Source organism: Triturus cristatus, chromosome 4_1 (assembly GCF_964204655.1).
Source record: "Triturus cristatus chromosome 4_1, aTriCri1.1, whole genome shotgun sequence".
Classification (NCBI taxonomy): domain Eukaryota; kingdom Metazoa; phylum Chordata; class Amphibia; order Caudata; family Salamandridae; genus Triturus; species Triturus cristatus.
The window spans coordinates 91,761,684-91,782,955 of NC_140585.1; the positions used below are offsets into that span (position 1 = coordinate 91,761,684).

The 21,272-nt window shown below is 42.6% G+C and overlaps 1 protein-coding gene across 5 annotated transcripts in view; it reads left to right on the forward strand.

The window, feature by feature from the left end:
- LOC146839631 (uncharacterized) overlaps positions 1-21,272 on the forward strand; it is a 606,426-nt gene that overhangs the window by 22,408 nt on the left and 562,746 nt on the right. For 2 of the 5 annotated variants that reach the window (XM_085651722.1, XM_085651725.1), the window contains exon 1: positions 13,930-14,092. The exons of the other annotated variants lie outside the window; for them this stretch is intronic. The gene's annotated coding sequence lies outside the window, so the exon portion shown is untranslated. Of the gene's footprint in view, positions 1-13,929; positions 14,093-21,272 lie in introns of those variants that run through there. 5 annotated transcript variants of the gene reach the window in all.

Here is a 21,272-nt window from a genome sequence, read left to right on the forward strand (position 1 = left end):
CCCGCATGCCCTGTGTGGTGTATTGTGCTGCTGCAAACCCTGATGCCTGCCCTGCAGGGTCAGTTTGGTGCACCTCTCCATGTCCCTCCTGTCCTCTGTTATCCAAGTCCATGTCCCTACCCCATTTCCTTCCATGATCCAATGTACCATACTTGCGAACATTTTGAACTTGGTAAGAGGGAGATTTTGAAAAAAAACTGGGGTATTGATTTTCCCCTTTGAGTTACATTGAACAAGAGGAGATTGTAGACAGGAGACAGATCAAATAAAGCCCATTTGAGCTTAAAAACATTGGACATTTCCTGGCTGAATCGGGTCTGTTGGCATGTATGGTTGTACTACCATTGCCAAGTCCTTCTGCCCACAATGGTCTATTACATTGCCACAGCCTCTCTTGCAAGTCCTGTAGTGTTGGTTTGTTGCCCCTGCCCCCCTTTCCACTGCCCTCCATAGTCTGTTGTGCTGCCACGGCCCTTCCTGCCTGCCCAGTGTGGTTAAATTGTTGCCTTTGCACCCTCCTACCTGCCTTCAATTTTCAGAGTCCGTGCCCCTGGCCTCTGCCTCTCAACAGTATCCTAATGAACAACTAGATTGCTAACATTCTATATTTATTACAAAAGTGTGGAACGCCTGACGTCATCTTGATGTAATCAAAACTGTAATACCTAGAGCTTTTCCTTTAGAAATTACATATATGAGAGGATCTTATTGGCATCAAAATTATGGTTAGTGCTCTAAAAGACTAAAATAAGGACATCTTTTCTGAGTTTTCAAATAGCGACAAAGCACTTTTAAATTATTTTTTACCTTTATGTTTTTTTATCCAGTTGACCACTTGATTAAATGTTGCACTTAGGGGAGAGGATGTGGTGTTACTTCCAGAACTGCAGACTTTGCAACTGGGGAACCAGGTTGGAGTTTCTGCTTCAGCTCGACATTCTGTGATTCTGGTCAAATCACTTAGTCTCCCCATGTCTACAACCAAAATGAATTTGTTCTTGTGTGATGTAACCAATGCTCATGTAAAGCACTCCAATACCTGACAAGTCTGCACTATATAACACTGCAAAAACACAAAATAATAAGTGTTTTGCACACTTCTGTCATTGGGCTATATTTGGGCTACATCTGGGTGATTTTGGGCTACATTTGGGCTCTTTTGTCTCTGGTGGCCATCTTGGGAGACTTATTTGTTATGAAGTTTCCTAATTTCCTCATTTACTGCATTCTCCTCAGAAGGAAATACTTTCAGTTTTTTACTTTGATTCCATCAAGAAGGCATTCAGATGTGTCACACATTTGCCATAAATTCAGAATGTTAGCACTCTTTTTGCTCATTAGATCACTGTAGTAAAGCTACTGCTCACCAGGGAAAACTGCTGCTGGTATTGAAAGTGCATGTTTCAGTCTGCATGTCAGAATTTTTTAATGAAATAGAAGAGGATTTGAGAAGTCACTCAAAATGTGCCCTAATTTTTCTTTCTGCAGCACTAATCATACTTTTTATGGAAAAATGAACCCCCTCATTTTGTTCCTTTTTAAATTAAATGTTTAAAGAGTTACCACTTTAATCCAAGCAAGATGGCTTCAGGTGTGCCATACGTTTATCATAAGTAGGACTGTTAGCGCTCTAGTTGTTCTTTGGAACACTCTGGGAAGCTGCAGTAGAACACAAAGGAATCAACTGACAGTCTCTGCCCTTGTTGGATGTACATGTTTTACTGAGAATGTCAGACTTCATTCTCACATGACTGAGAAAGATAATGTGAATTTACAGAAAATAAGCTCTCAGTTTAGCTTATAGATCACCTTCCAAACCTCTGTGGGAAAAGCATGAGAAAATATTTTTCTCTCAATCATGATATCCCAGCAGAAGGCTTTTTCACATGGTGAAATCACCTTAGAACATACCACAATTCCTAAAATGAGTATGGTACCATCAACAAATGATTTATAATGTAACTAAAGTCTTAAAACCTTCTATTAACTGCAATGCTTTTTAATGAGGTGCTATCATGTATATTGGTCCCAAGATGGCTGCCATCACTTCTTGGATGAAGTGCTGACAGCCAATCAGATCTCAGGATGAGATGTGTGGTTAGGCTCCGCCTACATATGTCTATGATTTTACTTTTGATTTTCTCAGGAACTACTAAACACATTGACACCAGACCTGCAAAAGGCACATCCCTGACCTGAGGACTACCTCTCTGCCAAATTTCAAGTAATTCTGTTCAGCCGTTCGGGCTGTACCTTGGACTAAAGGTCCCTATAGAAAATTGCATGGGGAAAACGCGTTTTGGGACCCCCCTTTTTTCTCAGCCCCCGCTTGACGAATCCCCCCGAGACTTTCAGGGTAGGAGCGGAGCGGAGCGCCGCACCTATTTTGAAAATTTCGCGAGGATTCGTCAACCGGCGCCAAAGTTATTCCAAATAGAATGTTGCGGATTTCCTATGGAAACACGGTCCTAACTATAACTATCTACTGGCGACCGCCAGTAGATAATATGTATGTATGTATGTATGCATGTAATGGCTTTTGTCATTTTACAGCTCGCCAAGGACTGCACTGTGCTAGTTCTATGCTTAAAGACTTTGCTGTAGAAATGGCAAAAGACTTTGGGGCAGATTTATGTTTCCTGGCGCATTCCTGCAAATCAGCAGGGATGCGCCAGGGAAGCTGCGTCACGCAAGTTTACACTTGCGCCACCACAGACGCGCCGCATTTACAATGCAGCGCATCGTGGCGCAAGGATAAACAGATGCGTGACGCATCTGATAACATAAGGGCGGCGCATTGCTGGAGTCGTGTCGCAAGCACGACGCAACTCCAGCAATGCTCAGGGGCTGCCCATACCTAACATGCTGCGTCATGCCTTACGCCTGCTTCAAGCAGGCGCAGGGTTTTGACGCAGCAGCGTCGGAAAAGTGACTCAGTGAAATCTTGTAGATTTCACTGCGTCACTGTTCCGAGGCTTTTTCCGACGGAACGCCCACCCTGCATACATTAAACCTGGCGCAGGTTTAATGTAGCGCAGGGCTTTATAACATGACGCATCTCCCTAGATGCGTCACGTTGTAAATAAGGCGCAACATGGCGCATGGTTTACGTCGCCGCTGTGTCACAAAAGTGACGCAACGGCGGCAAAAAAGTGGCGCAAGTCCAACATAAATCTGCCCCGTGGTCCTTTTCTATCTCGGCGTGGATGGCACTGTGCTAATCCTATTCTTAAAGACTTTGATAGAAAAACAGACATTTGAGGTGAGCAGATCTAGAGTGTCGCTGGTGTTGAGAGTGCTCTCTACAGGAGCTGCTTTTCACCTACACTTGAGAACTACCCAGAGTTCTCTGCTTCTTTTTTGCATATATATATATATATATATATATGTCTATATATATATATATATATATAGAGGAGTATAGAGGAGTATTTTTTTATTTGTGCATGATTAATTAAAATCTTTACAAATCGAATAAAAACATTATAAAGGGAGATTAAAAAGTAGCAAAGACAGTTACCAGTGTGATTCAGATTGTAGTTACCACTATTAAAATCAACAGTCCTCAGGCTCTCATGTATCTGACCCCAGCAAGTTCAAAATTTTTTACGACCTGACAGTTTAATTTTGTTTTGCTGGGGTTGAAACAAAGTTTGACTGCCTGTCTGCATGTCCGGATACCGTGAGTTTTAAAGGAATCTCGCAGGAATTTGCATCTCAGATCTTTCAATTTATGGCAGATGCACACCGCGTGGACAATGTCTTCCTTTCCGACTTTACACAGGCGGCATTGTGGTTGAAGATTTTTCCTTATCCAGGGCGGTAAATGAGGAAATACAGGGATTACGCCCAGGCGCAGTTTTAAATTTTTTTCTTTCTTTCTTAGGTTCATGCCAACATTAAGGTATGCCTGTGGTTGCATTGTTCCAAAGTCATTAAGGATTATCCAGCCGTGTGCTTTTTTTGTCAGGGCCTCCTTATCTTCGACTATGGAAATAAGTCTTACCACTTTTTTGGCTGTTTTTTTAAACGTCACATGGTCTGTCGGGCTGCCCCACATGTCGGATAGACCCAGCACTTCAAGAGAATCAATTAAGTACTTCCTCGCTGGTGATTTTTGGTGCCGGAGAGTCTCTTCCCAGATGTTGAAGTTTAGGGAATCTTTGTCGGCATTGCGTATCTTGTGCCAAGCAACAACGTATGCACACCGTCTTTCTAGAGTTTGTTTCGTAATGTCAAATTCTAGTCGTATTTGTGCGGAGGAAACATGTTTTAGCAGGTTAAAGATGAGCCTGTAGGAGTTCGATATGACTATGTCCAAGAGGGTGCCATCTTTCCCTTGAAGGGGTTCGCTCCCATAGGTGAGTATTGGTTGCAATTTTGCACGAAGTACTTGAAGGAGCGGGTAGAAGGTCAAATCTGGGAGTTTTTTCTTTAAGGATTTTAAGGCAAGGGTGGTTGCCATTCCCTTGCCTCGCAGGGAATCCAGCTGGGGTTTGAAGTTGATCTTCGAGTCCAGTATTACACCCAAATATTTGTAAGTTGTTACATTTTCCATTCGTTCTCCATTTATGTGGCAGTTGTTTTCCCTTTTCTTTTTGTAGTTTACTGCCATTATTTTAGATTTATCGAAGTTTATTTGCAGAGCGCTTTTATTCGAAAAGGAGTAGGTAGTGTTTAGTGGGTGCTGGAGACCTATGGGCGTCTGGCTGATAAGCACCAGGTCATCTGCATACAGCAGATTGGATAGTGTAGTCTTCCCTAGCTTTGGTGCGTGGCAGGAACTTTTGTCTAGTTCGCCAGGTAAATCAGCTAGGAAGAGGTTGAATAGCGTTGGAGCTAAGACACAGCCTTGTTTGAGGCCCTTTGTTGTTTTTATAGGTTCTGAGAGGTGTGTGCCTGCACCTAGTTTGATTTTTATCCAGGTGTTAGAAGGTAGTGCTATCAGTACATTTAAAAGGTGAGCAGGTATACCCCATTTGACCAGTTTTTGCCATAGCATGTTGCGATCTACATGATCGAACGCAGCAGTATAGCCGATAAAAGAGAGATATAAAGATTTGTTATTTTCTCTTGCTGCTGCCATCAGTAGAGTCAGGGCCATGATGTTTGTGATTGTTCCTTGACCCCGACAAAATCCGGTTTGGGTGTTCGGGATTACTGAGTTTTCTGTGGCCCATGAGGTTAGTTCCTCTAGTATGTTCCCTACAAAGTATTTTGCTTCTACATCAATTAACGCAATCAGACGATAGTTTTTTGGGTCTTTTTTGTTCGAGTGTTTGTAGATTGGACTAATTATTGATCCATGCCATGACTCGGGTAGTATCTGAGTTGTTTTTGCGTAGTTGAATAAAGGTGTTAGTGTGACGCTCCAGAACTCTGCATCGTTTTTGTACAACATTGGTGGTATGCCGTTGGGTCCAGGAGCTCCTGTTGGTCTTCCTTTCGCTATTTGTCTTCTGATGTCATCTGTCCCAATGGTCGATTCGTGTGGGTCCGAATCTGTAAAGATGTCTACGTCAATCTTTGAATCGTTCGTTCTCAAGAGGAGGGTACTACATTTGTTGTTTTTTCCTCTATGGGCACCAGCAGTCGTATGATGATAGCCTAATCCTTCTGTCTTATCGTCCGTTCTCAAACTTTTTGGCACTTCCTTTTTGATTGTGTCCTCACTGTTGAAGTGCCTAGCTAGGTAGTTTGTCCATGCTTCCTCTGTGATGTTTGAGTCTATGCCACGATGGTCTGGATTTTTTGTTTCCTTAATCATCCGCCAGAATTTAGAGCTATTTTTTTGATTTGCTTTGTGGAATAATTTTGCCCATAGTTGATCGTTTTTATTTTTTTGTTTCTCCCATTTCTTCTGTTTTAGCGATTTTTTGGCTTCCCTCAGGGTTATCTGCAGTTCTTTTTTATCTGGATCTTTCCGTATCTTTCTCAGTGTGTGATTTATTATTCGTTTTTGGATCTTCATTCCCGGAGAGAGTGATGTTTTATTTGGATTCCCCTTTGCGTGGGAAAGCTTCTTTGACGATCCTTTTGATAGTTTGGCAGTAACTTTTTGGATGAATTTTTGCCATTCTTCTGATGGTGTATTTATGCACTTTACTGTTTGAGTGTGTATGGATTTTACGTCTGAACTTATGGTGGTGCTGTTGTTAGAGTTGTATCGGAGTCGCCTTAAGTTTGAAGTTGTGTCTATCGCAAGACCTGTATATGGCTCAACGTTTAGTAATGCTCTTGCTTTTATAGAGACTTCTTGAGGGAGATGATCACTAAGGTCGTTTATCCCTATCCTAAATGTTGTTATCATGGGGAACATGTTTAAGGATGTAAAGGTGTAGTCCAGATGGGAAAAATGTTTATTAGAATAAAACGTTGGAGCCGGTGGATTGTCGCCAGCAAGACGCCCATTCAATGCCCTTAGGTTGAGGTCTTCTAGTTGTCGCAGTAGTTTTTTTGAGTTGGTTGTTGATTTACCGGTTTTAGCCATGCTTTGTCTTGGTACGCCCCATGCGGTGCTAAGCTCTTGCTGAATGTTATTATCATATTCTGTGGTAATGAGAAACATATTAAAGTCACCTCCTACTATGATCTGGTCGGACTGGTCTCCTTCGGAGATTTTTTCCAGTACCTTTATCAATTCATTGGCTGCCTCTCGTTTTTGTTTTGGATGGATGTAAGTGTTTATTATTATGACCTCTTGAGTATGTTGTTGTAATGTTAACAAGATTTTTACCGTCAAAATTCCACTTGGGGGGGTTATATAAAACTCTGTGGTTCTTATTGTTCCTATTGTGGCTATGGATGACCGGATTGCAAGGCCTCCTGATCTGCGTCCGAAAGTAGAGTTTTTGCTGGCAGGAAGAAAACATGATGTGAACCCTTGAATTTCAAATGATTCTTCCTCCCAGGTTTCTTGGAGCAGCAGAAGGTCGAATGAATTTAGATACTGTAAGAATTCAGGGTCGTCTCTTTTACTTGCCAGACCGTTGATATTCCAAATGAAAATTTTTATTTGTTTGGCTTTGTCTATAAAGCTCTCGGTGTTCAGTCCCCTTTGTCAATTTGAAATGTTGGCTGTGTTGATGGTTCGTTGGATCGATGTCCACTTCTGAGTGATGATTGGCAAATTTTGGTCATTTTGCATGAGTTCCTGTCCGTTGACCATTATTGTCCCGGCTTTGGGTTGTGCTATCGGCGAGAAACTCCTTGCTCCTTTTAGCACAGAGTTGGTCTTTTTTCGCGCCGGTGATCTGGGCGGAAGTAAGAAAGGTGCTGGGTATCGAAGTTGTTCTGCAAATCGCAAGTCGATCCCCCAATGTTTAAAAATAGTTTTTTCTTCCATTATCTTTTTTACTGTCTCGGGTGTGTTCCAAGTTGTTTTTGTCGTCTCCTGGTGACAGAAGTCATTGCTGGGGATGAATTCGGTTTGAAGCAGGTCTGAAGAGTAGATGTTCTCTAGGCTTGTTATTGAATGAAGGAGTTTGAGGATGTTACCCCTGTTCAATATGTCATCCCTACCAAGGGACGTATATTCTGGTATGAAGAGGATGACAGTAGAATTTACTTGATTGGTGGTATTTTTGAGATTTGATTGGAGACACGCGTGACTATTTTGATTGGACTGGAGTTGACGGCTTGGACTACTCGTGACTGGGTTGTTTAATTGAGCTCTTGGTGTGGAGTCGACTCTTGTTTCGGTTATGTTACTGTTAGTTGTGCTGTTTGATGATTGAATAGATTCTGTGTTATTAATGATCTTTGTGGTAGGCATAGTTTTTTGTGTTAAGATAAACTTGGCTATTGGGTCGTTGGTCTTTCTTGGTTCCCAGTTTTTGTGCTCAAGTAATTGGGTTTTTTTTTCCGGTTGAAGTTTCTGGGTTGGGCTTCTAGTTGTCTTTTGAGCTATGGCATGAAAAGAGTTAATTAGCTGCTCTTGTGATATCTCTAGTGCCTCTTGTTGCGGTGTGCGTGAGCATTGCTCCATTTCCGTTGCTTCTATAAAACTTATGCTTTCTACTTGATGTGGATTGAGCTGTTTTTTGGTGTAGAGATTGGCGTTTGATAGGGGCTTTTTCCTCCCTTTCCTTTTTTTCCTTCGAATTTTGTTCAGTACTTTGCTATTCACTGCTATCAGGTCAGTTGAGGTTGCTGTTTGGTTTACAGGTTCGATACCTGAATCCTTTAGCTGGGTTAAAGTAGATTCCCAGCCCTCTGCAGTTGAGTTGGTGGTTGCTCCCAGGACCACTGTTGGCTTGCAGTCCTGCAGTTTTTGTATTGGAATTGATGTTGCATTACAATCTTGCGTTTCAGGGATTGTTGATTTTATTTCACGCATCAGATCCCCTAGCATGGATTGCATTGTGGCTAGTTTATCTAATATCAATTCACAAGAGCATGTTTTTTTTATTTTTTTTTTTTATTTATTTACAGTTTTTATTTACAACAAACAGTCGGGCAATGAGCAGTGAAACAAACAGGCAAGCATGATATAAATGATTTTTGAGGAAGAAAAAAAAGAGTACATAAAAGAAATGGAGTAGATCCCTCAGATCCATTTAGTGACTGGGTCCCAGATTTTCAGACCTTGTTTTTTTTTCCTTATCCCCTTAAGTTTATACATGGCCAATTCTAAATGATAAATAGAGATTAGCTTGCATTGCCCATGATGAAAGGTCGGAGGTTCCTTGTCAATCCATCGAGAAGTGATACAAAAACGGAAAACGGACATGCAGATGAACAAAAATGCATCTTCAGGGAAAGGTCTTTTCCCAAGTTGATCTACTTGAACACCAAAAATTACCAACTCAGGAGAAAGTTTTACGAGAATCCGTAGATTATTATTAATAAAAAATTCTATATCTGTGATATAACGAAGTAATTTTTCGCATTTGAAAAACATATGGATAGAGTCCGCATCCACCTCATTACAGCGGTTGCATCTAGAATCGCCGCTGACCTTCCACTTGGCGAGCTTAGCCGGGGAATAATAAAGATCGAAGACAGACATATAATGCTGGCTTTGAAGGGATCCATTGAAAAGTACCTTCATGGATATCTCGATGGATCTACCTATATCGACCTTTAGTATATCTAGCCTCCTTTGCCATTTACTCTCTATAGAGAGTAAATCATCCTCGGAATGATTAATGATCATTTGATAGATTGTACCTAGTTTTTTTGTTTTCTTAATAGTTTCTAAGATCTTATGACGATGCATAGATGAGTTAATGAGAAGTCCTTTTGATTCTAAAAAGCTACGAATCTGGAGATACTTGAAGAAGTGATGCTGTGGTAAGCAATATTTAGCTCGAAGAACCGAAAATGAGAGAAATTGAGCTTTTTCATATAGATCACCTAAAGTCTGTATTCCAGAGAGAAACCAAATTCTGATAATTTGATCATGGAATATCAGAGGCAGGGCTGGGTTATTAATAATTGGAGAATAATAAGTGATTTCAGCTAGGCGTAAAATTTTATTCCTAAATTGTCGCCAAATTGTAAAACAAGCGAAAATAATCTTAAATTTGGTCTTTTTGTAGTAGCTGGGTTCAATGATTTTAACTAAGCATTGTGGGGCGGCCTTACCTAAAAGTAATTCATAAACTGAAGGATAAATAGATTCCTCAGTAATAGTGTCCGTGAAGAGGAGTAGCCTCATAGATCTTAAGCAAATGACCCAATAATACAGATGAAAATTAGGTACACCCCACCCCCCTTTCAGCCTTGGCAAAAAACACCATTTCAACGCGCGACGAGAGCGATGATACCCCCACAAGAATCTAGATATCATTCTATCAATTCTTGTGAAATAGTGTGCCTGAAACAAAAGCGGTATGGTACGAAATAAATACCAAAATTTTGGTAAAATTAACATTTTAATGATATTAACGCGGCCAAAAAGAGAGAAATGGAGATTACTGAGTCTCTCTAAGGTTTTATTAGATGAATTCAAGACGGGCTCAATATTTAAGTGTACAATATCATCCACTTTGGATGAAATCGTTATCCCCAAATATTGGGCTTCTAAATTGAAGACCATTTCTTTAGGTCGACCGAAGCCAGAATGGATCAATTGGGTTTTGGCGACATTTAATTTGTAGCCAGATAACGAGCCGAATTCTTCTGCCAGAGATATAATTTTTGGTAATGCACGACCAATATCGACAGTGGTGATGGCGACATCGTCTGCATAGGCAAAAGTTTTAAATGAATGGGTATTAATTTTGACAGGTATAATTTCTGTCGCGAGGGATAAGTTACGGAGATACGGTTCTAAATAAAGGGCAAACAACAAGGGAGAACAAGGACAACCTTGTCTAGTCCCTCTTGTTATCGGAAAGCCCTTCGAGACAGAGTTGGTTAATCTGATGGTAGCTTTAGGCTGGACATAGAGGGCTTTGACTGCATTAATATATGAAATAGGGAAGCCCATCCAGAACATGGTAGACCAGAGAAACTCCCAGGAGACCCTGTCGAACGCTTTTTCTGCGTCCAACAGGGCCACCGCGACAGGAGATTCAGATGTCTGAGCCCAGTCTAATAAGGCAATTATTTTTCTAACGTGATCTGTAGTGTCTCTTTTCAGAATAAAACCATGTTGTCTAATAGAGACGAGAGTAGGCATGAATGAATTCAATCTGTTAGCTAATATCTTTGAGTAAATTTTACTATCGGTGGGAATCAGGGAGATAGGGCGATATGAGCCTAATTCTTCGCTATTCTTACCTTTTTTTAAGAAAATTACAATGGTTGCGATGGACCATGAGGGAGGTGGATTACCAGCGAAGGCTGAAGAAAAAATCTTCATTAATTCTGGTTTTAAGATACCTCTAAATACTCGGTAAAATTCTAGAGGAATAGAGTCAGGGCCCATAGCTTTCCCAGTCGCCAGGCCTGTAATAGCGAGTTCAATCTCGTCCCAAGTAACTGGGGTACTGAGGCACTCCGCATGTTCTAATGACATTCCTGTAATTTGGATCTTTTCAAGATATTGTTTTATATCGAGATCCGGAACACTATCCGATTGGTGATAAAGCAATTGGTAAAATTCATTGAAAGCGGCGAGTATGTCTTCTTTAGAGGTTTTAAAAACTCCATGAAGATCTTGAATTTTGAGAATCTCATTAACAGTAGCTTTTTGACGTAGTCTGATTGCTAAGATTTTCCTCGTTTGTTCACTCAGTTCGTAGCTTTCAATGCGATGTTGATTATGGAGTAGAGCTACTTGATCAGCAATATGAGTATAAACAAAGCTACGTTTAATTGATAGATCCAATTGGGATTCCTCTATGTCACGATTAAGTTTAATACATTCAGCTAGCCGAGTCTCTGCAGATAAAACCATGTCACAATCCCTTTTGAATTTGTTACGCTTTTCCTTTGATTGAAAATTAGAATATTTTAGTGTCTCTCCCCGTACCACAGATTTAAATGTGTCCCAAACTACTGGGACTGAGGCTGATTGATTATTAAATTCAAAAAAATCCCGAATAACTTTAGACATAAATTGAAAATAATCTGGTTGTAAAAGTAAATTCCGTTGAAAGGTCCAGATTGGTCTGTACCCTTGTTCGGTTGATGGGATACAAAATTTTAAACAGAGGGGATTGTGATCCGACAACAGCCTAGGTAGAATTTCAACCGCAATTTTTCCCAAAAAGAACTGAGATAGAAAAAAATAATCAATCCGAACATGTTTCTTGTGGGGAACAGAAAAGAAGGTATAGCCATACTCATCTGGATGGAGAGTGTGCCAAGCATCAGATAAGGCATTGTCTAAAACCATAGATCGTAGAGCCTTGAAGGACCGTGGCTTTAAACCTTTATACTTTAAATTTTGTCTAATGTTGAGGACAGCGTCAATATGAATGTTTAAATCCCAACAGAAAATGATAGGCAAACTGCACAGGGCGAGTTCGTGATTGAGATAATTAAAAAGCTCAGAATCGTCGAGGTTAGGGCCATAAACTGAATAGATCAAAAACCTGAGCATGGTTGAAACAGTGATTTAATCGTGTAAGTCGCTTCCTGGCCCCTTTTTATGAGACCATTTAGTTCAGATATCTTCTCCTCAATGCCTAGTATTGAAATAGCTATTGATTGTAGGAGAGTAAGCTGTGTGTCCATTTTTTGCGATTGGAACTCTAGTGCTTTAGCTGATGTTTGCAGAGTGTTTATAATTGTAAGCCATGGAATTTCAGATAGTGGATTTACCGTGCTATTGCTATTCCCCTGGCTTAGTAAGGTGTTTGGTTCTTCAAATAGAGTATTGTGCTCTGGTCTGAGGTTGTAAGAGGCGATTAGATCTTCCCATTCCTGTGTGGCTATAAATGTCATGTCATTTTCCGCGAAGCTGGTCGTGGAGTTGAAATCACTATAATGGGATAGAGTGCGACGCATTTTTGATTTGAGGTCGATTGTCCCACTCTGGGCACTTATTTGCCCCCCGTAATCTGTTTTTGTTCTAATTGGAGGCTCTATTTGTGTAGTAATGATGTTAGTCAGTTGAAGTTGTTGAAGTTGTTCTTCTGACGTTATTTCTTGCTTGGTGCCCAGACTGTCTCGGGTTATGAAATTGAATTGTTGCCCCTTTGGGGTATTGCTATTTATTTGGTAAGGTAACACGTCTTGGCTGTTCCCGCTGTTTCCACCCTTGCTGCCCTCTATCTTGAGTGGGCTTCGCAGGTTCTGATTCTGGTTCTCCTGGCTGTCCTGACTTTCCTGGTGCAATTTGTTAATTTCAGTTGGGTGTGGCTCCTCCTTAAAGATGGAATTTAGGGAGTTAGCTGCCTCAGCGGGTTCGCCCATTTTTGATGTAATCTCTCTTGTGCGGACATCTGTATCCGTGTCACGTTTGTTAGCCGGGCTTTGATGGTCTCTTCTAATGGCTCCTTGGTCTACCTTTAGCGGTGATGTTATCAGACTCCTCATTGCTGGCGGTGTTTTTGTTACTGGTGGATCGTCTGGTGTGGTGCAACTGCTCCCCCCTATAAGCAGTGATGTGTCATTTGTGTGACTATCGGAGCGAGCATAAATGGCTGCCCCGAGTAGGAGAGGAGTTTGCAGACCCTCTATACATCCAGTCTTAGAATAAATTGCTAATCCTGGGTCTTTCAAGAAGGAAAATTTTGTATATATCTTGGGTTGTTTAGTACATTTCCTTTTTAGGTCTCGCCTAGCGGTGCAGCGCATGCGCTGCTCGCTTTGCGAGACATGCAGTATACACTATAGGTGAGGGAAGCCCTGCCCACTCCCCCGCCCACTTTCTCATTGGCTTGTGGCTTTTTCCTTTCTAAATGCTGACTTCTGATTAGTTTAGAGGCTACTAGTCCCGCCTTATGACGGCCATGTCTCCTTCCACGGCTATTGGCCCCTTTACTGCATGTTTACTGAGCACTACTTCGCAGTAGATCGTCATTTGGGCTTCTTTTTGGTAGGATGGTAGTTAGTTTTGGGCTTGGTTTTAGGAGGGATTGGGCTTGTTCCTCTTGTGAAAGCTGCTGCTGCTACAGCGCGCTCTGTGTACAGGCAGCATGCTTAAAAGGCACACCCACTGGGCACCTGGTGATTTGTAAATTTCAAATATTCCTCACGGCGCCTGCTTTCACTTTTAAATATTGAGCGTGAGGGCAGCCTTTAGTTTAAAACACTAAGTCTGAGCCTGCCTTCTTTTCTACATCTAAACACGACAGCCGCAGTCACTTATCCCACAATCACTTTTATTTCCAATTGTCACAACCGCCTTCACTTTTAATTATTAAGCGCGACGCACTCCTTCATTTTTAAATTGTTAAAGCATCCGAGGCATTCTGCGTATCAACTCACATTCCATTCAAACATGGCCGTGAGCTTGGCTGCCTCTAAATCATGCCCCCATTTGCAGCTCCCCTTGTTTGTGCGCATGCTTAATATCAAAAGCATGCGCACGAGGTTTGGTCGTCCCGAGCCTCCGGGTGCAAACAAGTAAGACACTCCTCCCACAGAAGAGCAGCGTTAGTGCTGTGAAGTGCTTCTTGAGCGTCTTTGTGTTAATTTTTCGGTCCATGTACAGTCTGCAATATAAGTAGAACAGCACTGCTGAGAAGCGCAGGTACTGTGCCGTTATAATATTGCAGCTCTATTAAGACGTGTCTAATGTGTGACATTAGCCATTTGCATCTTAGGGTTCGAAGTCATGGGTACGGGAGCTCAGCTAGGGGATGCCAGTACTTTGCTGTAATTACAGTAGCACTGCTGTGAAGTTATGGTACTGTGCATTATAAAGATAGCAGGATCACGATCTAGTTTCAGCACGGTGCCATTTCACGAGCGCCGCGCTGGTTTTGCTTTCCCTCTCGTGTCTCTCTCTTCGCTCGCTCCTCCACCCCACTCTGTCTTCTGTCTCCCCCCCTCCAATCAATCATGGGGCTCCCTCAGGCTGTTACACGTGAATAATTCTCAAAACTGCACTCTTTTGTTATTAGCAGTCTATAAGTGTTTGTTTTGTGAATGTACTTGTTTCTGTGCCACTGTTTTGTTACAGTTTGTTTTAAAATGCACGCTATATAAAATGAGCACGGGGCAGCGCAGCAGAGCTTTGAAGTTAGCTCCCCTCACTTTCGGTGCGATGTTTTTGACGTGCCAAAAATACATGTCCTTTTCTAATATATGAAATAGACACGCAGCTCTGCGGTGTGTGCACAGCTTCGAAGTTATCTCCACACGCCTTTGCCCCGAAATTTTCTATATGTTTGTTTTCAATACCCAGGAAATCTTTAGGTTAAGTTCACGGTATATAAAATTGACAAACAGCTCCGCAGCACGCACAGAACTTCACAGCCAACTCCCCACACCTTCAGCGCGTCGTAATTCATTTGCAAAAAATGACGTTTCGTAATACAAGTGGTACTTGTATAAAGCGCTATACAATTGGTTTCCATATGAAGTGCTGTAATATCTGTAGGTTAAGTTCACGCTAACATATCCTTTTCTAATACACTTGATTTTGAGATTAAGCGCTGTAATATTAGGTTAAGTCCACACTATGTAAAATTGATTTGCAGCACTGTGGCGTGTACAGTGCTTTAAAGCCAACTCACCACACCTTTGGCGCGATGTCATCCTTGCAAATTAAATAAGAGAATTATTTTCGCAGATGTCTTTTGGGCTCTTTTAATGAGTTACCTGTTCCCTAATCAGTTAATTGTGCATCTTTACCCATCTGGTCTAGGACCGAGCAGCAGCTGTTTCTGATGTATGTGGTCACAGTGTCTAACAAGCACTTAACATAATAATTCAGAACTCTCACAATGTCACTTTTCATGTTTTCCTAAAATGCCCTATGTACCTTCTATCACCAAAAGAAATATTAAATGATGGTTTATATATTTTTCAACATCATCATACTGAACCTGCCTATAGGGAGCTGCGCTTTGGTACTGAGAGTGCATAACACAGTAGCAAAAACAAGGCATAGGAACAGAAAAAAAGGTTTTCAATAGCCTGGTTTAAAAGTACAGAATGTGTTCCTCGGGTTGGCTGTGGAAGATCATGGCATATAGTTACGGAGTCAAAATTTATGACGGGCAAAATAAAGACGGTGGCAGGCGCAGGGTTCCAGGTGTACTTTTGGAAAGGTCATGCAACTTTTTGTAAAGCTGTCTATTACCTCTGAGCTGAGTTTCCCACAAATCAGAATGCATATGCACGTTTCTTTTATCTACAAAGTGAAAAAAATTCCCCCATTGAATAAGATCTTGCATTGCAACCCTGCCAAATCTGAAAGCGAGTGATTACCTTCCCAACCTGGAAGGGCAGTTGCTCCAGCCATTTGCTGGAGTACATGTTTGCAGGGTGGGAGGAGGTCTGAGGGAAGTCTGAGGTTGCCCAGAAATATGCAAACTTCCAAGGCAGACCACCCTGGAATGCAGATTTCCCACCCCTTATGAGTGATTAATTATTATAAAGTTCTCTGGTAAATCTCCAGTAGTAAATCCATTTATGCCTGTCAGAAATCGCTTTTCTAATAATCTGTAAATTCAGTTCTGAACCTATGTTTACAATCAAATTTGCCATTTGGAATAGGGCCATTTGATCCTTATTTTTAGGCCACAGAGCTGTTATCAAAGGTGTGAGCTGTCTTTTTGTTTCATCAATGACACTCAAGGCCATATCTAAAATAACATGCTGGATGTTACATTTCCTTTTGTAATACATCTGGAGTTTATATAAAGCGATATACAATTGGTTTTCATATGGAGCACAGTAAAATCTTTAGGTCAAGCTTTCGCTATATAAAATTGACATGCAGCACCGCGGCGCATGTAGAGCTTCTAAGCCAGCTCCCCACACACAGGGCCTGCTGCTCCTAAGTGCGTTGTGTTTGTGAGTATTGCATGTGTGGGGGAACATTATGTGCTTCTTATGTAGGAACATATGTAATATGTGTGCATTCAGTTGGTGTGCATTCTGTATATGTGTGTACCTTGCCCCTCTGTATATGCCTGTGTACCTTGTGTGTGTCTACGGCGGGTTTTGTGCCTACACATTTTTTTCCTTTTATAATGCAACTGCTGCTCATCTGACGCAGTCTAATACCTTCGGGTTAACTTGTTAACCTTGGGCGCAAAGATTTCCACATGTTTGTTTTGGCCCCACAAGCGGGGGTGTTCACAGTTAATAAATTAATCAAGTTTTTTTGCAAGCCCATTCCAAAGCAATCTAAGGCCCACTTAGATCACTGGACAATATAGCCAAATGATGCAGACTGAGTCCCGCACGCAGATGGCTTATGATGACAACAAGCATTCAACTCCACATAATTCAAAACACTGCCACACAATTAACTGCCATGCAATTCCATAACACACAAATGCACATCATATAATTCCACGATACATCACATTTCAACATCCCATAACTCTACACCATGCAATTGAACTCCACGTCATGCCACATAATTATAATACATCAAATTCAACTTCAAAAATTTCTACTCCGCTCCATGACACATAATTCCACTTCACTTACTAAAACTGCATGCAACATTATGCTCCACGCAACACAATTCAACTCCAGATAATTCCACTACATATAATTACACTCCAACCTACATAGTTACACTTCTGAAGTACTGGGTATTTTAGACCCAGCGGTGCAGGGGCACACACCCTATGACTTCGGGGTTTCACCCTGTTCCGGACCTACAGAAACACAGAGTCTTCTGGGTGAAGTCAAAGAATCGTTTATTGGCTGCAGACCAATGACAGGTATCCTAGAAGTACAACAGCGTGTATGTTCTCAGGAGACTGCTGAAAATCATAGGAACGGACTTCTCCTTAAGTACAAAATATCATGCTCCAGGCATACATTCCTTGGTTTACGATATGGTCATATAAAGGCATACATTACAAACGAAAAAGCAGAGTCATGATGACCATCCCACATTCCAGTTCGGCCAGCCCACAATGATTTACACAGGAAGGTTCAGATCCCATGTTTGAAGTAAATAGACCCCCCAATAAATATGAGCATCTCCTGTTTTGGGAAACAAGTCATAAAGCAAGAACAAGCAGGTGTGGAAGAGATTAGCCGGGGGATTGTGTAGAATGAAAGGGTTTTATGACGGGTCAAGCCCTGATACGAATCACAGGTGGAAGGAGGAAGGGGAGCTCGTGAGACCGGTTTGACCCGGGGCAGCAGAGCCAGCTGCCCAGGTCACAGAGAAGTCAGAGGGAAAGCCCGTGTACTGTGAGGCCCGTATTAACTCCATCATAGCCTATGTGAGGGCAATGACAAGATGGCCACTGCTTCCAAAATGGAACCCGCGTAGTTGAGCAGAATACGTGTACACAGTGCATTCGTAGCTAGAACGGCACATAAAGCACTCGTACGTGCCGCATTTACCATTTGCGGTTCGCTAATACCAAAATAGACAGAGGTAGGGCCCTGTCCCCTACGCGGTTCCGAATACCAAAGTACGACAGACCCTCCTTTTGCCCTTACATAGGCAATCACTATACTCATCTTAATCCGAGTCTAGGTCAATGTTCACGAAGTCATGGAGATGTTGCTGTAGCATCATCCTATTACTTAGCTCGTCCCTCGATACAGGTTTCCTTACACATAAGGTAGCACAGAGGCCACATATCGCAGGAGCACACTGTATGCATAGACAGAACAGGAAAAGAATGGCTAAGATCATTCCAATGACCATCAGAACTTTCCAACCCCAGGCAGATATCAATTCCCAGAACCATCCCATCAGTGACCAATCTCCCTTATCCACGTGTATGGCTTCAGATATTTTATGGAGTTTGGAGATGGCTTGATACACTGTTGGAGCATTATCTGGTATGAAAATGCAGCAACTGGATTGGATGACCTTGCATACCCCACCGCGGTCTGCAAGAATAACGTCTAGGACCATGCGGTTCTGCAAAGTCATAAGGCGATCCGCTTGGAGCTCAGCTGTCAAATTACTAAGGGCACCAGCCGTTACATTGACGGTGGATTCAACCACACGAGTCAGCTGTCTCAGGTTCCTACTATTGACCATAGGTCCCCAAAACGGCAGGAAACCCAGGAAAAAGTCTCCTGCTTCCTGACCGGCAGTGTCCTCCTTACTAATCACACCTCTCACAACTCTGGTCTTGTGATAGTCAGAGGCGGCAGTAAATGTCGGCGGTAGCAAGTTCGCAATATAACATGTGCCCGAGAAATCAGGGGGCAACCATGTATATGCTCGGTCATGACAGATGAAATATGTGCCCTTAGCAGCCAAAAACGCAGGGGAAAACTGTGACGGGAAAGTGTACGTTTCAGTACAGTCACTTCTTCCCAGTTGAGCCCTAGGGTTCTGACCATTACCCTGTAAGCAGAACCGACCCATGTGGGGTACGACCCAGATTGGAGATGAGATTTTTCGCTGTCTTTCACCCAGACTAATACTATACCCCGTCGCGTTCCATCCTACATAAGGTCTCAGCTCTTCTTTGGGAATGGACGAGTATGCATTAATGTCCCTACTCATATCGGCAACTCCTTTCATCAAAGCCTTATTATTGGTGATGGGTCTGATGGAACGCGGTGGGCGAGGGGAGTATGTATCTAGGGCGTAGAGAAACATGGTTTGGAATGCCCATGACGATCCATTGTAACTGTACGGTAGCACCAGGTAGGGAATACCCTTGTTAGTGGTATGGGGCATTAACCCACAGACCCAGCAATTGGTCGTATTCATTACCAGTTGGTGCTGGTGCAAGAGTTGGATAAACGAGTTATTTACGAACTCTGATCGTCGGGTCTGTTCGTGCTCAGGCAAAGGGTGAAAAGAGTGAGAGGAGGCAGTAGAAAGAGATATAGGCTGTTGAGTGGGTGCAATGGGTTTTGGAGCAGAGAAAAACACACATCCTACAATAAACATCATGATACTACACAGTGTAACAAAGCACAAAAAGACAAAACATTTACTTTTTACAATTCTACACATCCTTGTTTGAGAGTTCATTTCCTCAATCGGTCTCTCCATCCTACAAAACTCCATCCTCTACTCGGGCCGCTCGCGGTGGATGAGTTTCTTCTGCTAAGGAGTACGCCTGTCAGTCCAGGGAAACGCCCTAGACCAACCAGAACCGTTGACCTAGCGTCTTCGGCCTGTACCCCAAAGTCTTGGCACCGCGACCCTGCGGCAGAACCCGGATGGTGGTTCGAAAAACAAAAATCAAGAAAGTCCTTCAGATGGGAGAGCAAAAAATGTCAAAAGGGAAATAATGAGGAAATCTTTATTTGTCCATGGGCCTAGGTCTCAAGTTATAGCGGAGACGGCCAGGTGCTGTTTGGTCTTGAAACAAAAGTTCAGGCTCAGTGGTGTCCAGTCGATTTGATGGCGGCACAGCTTCCTGCAGAATATTGTCACTCTCTTGGACTGAAGCTGTGTCTTTTAGGCGTGCGTCAATGAATGGTACAAAGCGAGGTACAATGTCTGTCTCTGAGTCGGCGATACCCTCGTTGACCCACTGGTCATATGGCAGAGGCAAGGGAACTACCTTGCAGTGAGTACCATGAATCCAGTGCTTCTTCCCTTTCACTCGCACTGCTGATCTTGTCGAAAGAAGAACAAGATGGGGGCCGATCCAGCGAGGTTCGTCGTTGCCCTTACGCTGGAAATTCCAGACCAGGACCCACGAGCCAGGGTTGATGGGGTGTCCAGGAGGTTCAGAGGCTTGGGGAAGAGTATCATGTACCTGTTGGTGCAAAACACGCAGTTTAACAGTCAAATCATACAGGTAATCGAGCAGTACTGGATGCTCTATTTCACTGAACTTCGTAGGCCTTGGCACACCCCATACGTTGGCCGGGCGGCCAAAGACTACTTCATAAGGACTAAGTCCCACTCGTGAGTGTATCGTCATTCTGGTGGACAAGAGTGCTAGAGGCAGAGCGTCAGGCCATTTAAGACCAGTGCTCGCCTGAATTTTGGCTAACTTGAGCTTTAAGGCTCCATTGTAGCGTTCAACTAGTCCAGCTGATTGGGGGTGATTTGCAGCGTGGAATTTCTGCCTTATGCCTAAACCTTCACATACATTCTTCATCACTTTACCCACAAACTCACTTCCATTATCACACCATACCATTCTCGGCATCCCAAACCTGGGGAAAAACTCCTTCACAAGGGCTTTGGCTGTGGATAGGGCAGTGTTATCTTTCAGAGGATAAGCCTCTACCCATTTGGAAAAAGCACAAACAACCACCAATACATATTTCAGGTTGTTGCATCTTTCCATGTGAATAAAGTCCAGCTGCAAAACTTCGAATGGACATGATGGGGGTGCAAAGTGACCAGCCGGAGTTGGGGTTCCCCTACCAGGGTTGTACTTCAAGCATACTATGCAATTCTTGACCACATTCTCTGCACACTTGGGAATCCCAACATTCTGCCATACTGGAGCCAACAACTTACAGATACCTTTCGTACTGATATGTGCCATTCCATGTGCCATAGTAACCACTGGAAGCACATATGCATCAGGCAACAACCATCGTCTATGTTCTGTCAGGTCAATCCAACAACCATTCTCATCCAACTTACCCATACTCTCTCTCCACTTGCTTAACTCTTCTTGTTCTCACACATTCCCACATCATTAACCCATCTTGCGGGGCCTGCAACATACATTCTAGTCTTCACATTCTGTGCTGTCTCTTTCGCGGTCTCATCAGCAAACGCATTCCCACGTCCAACATCATCTGTGACTTTCCTATGCGCACTGCATTTCATGATCGCAACTTGC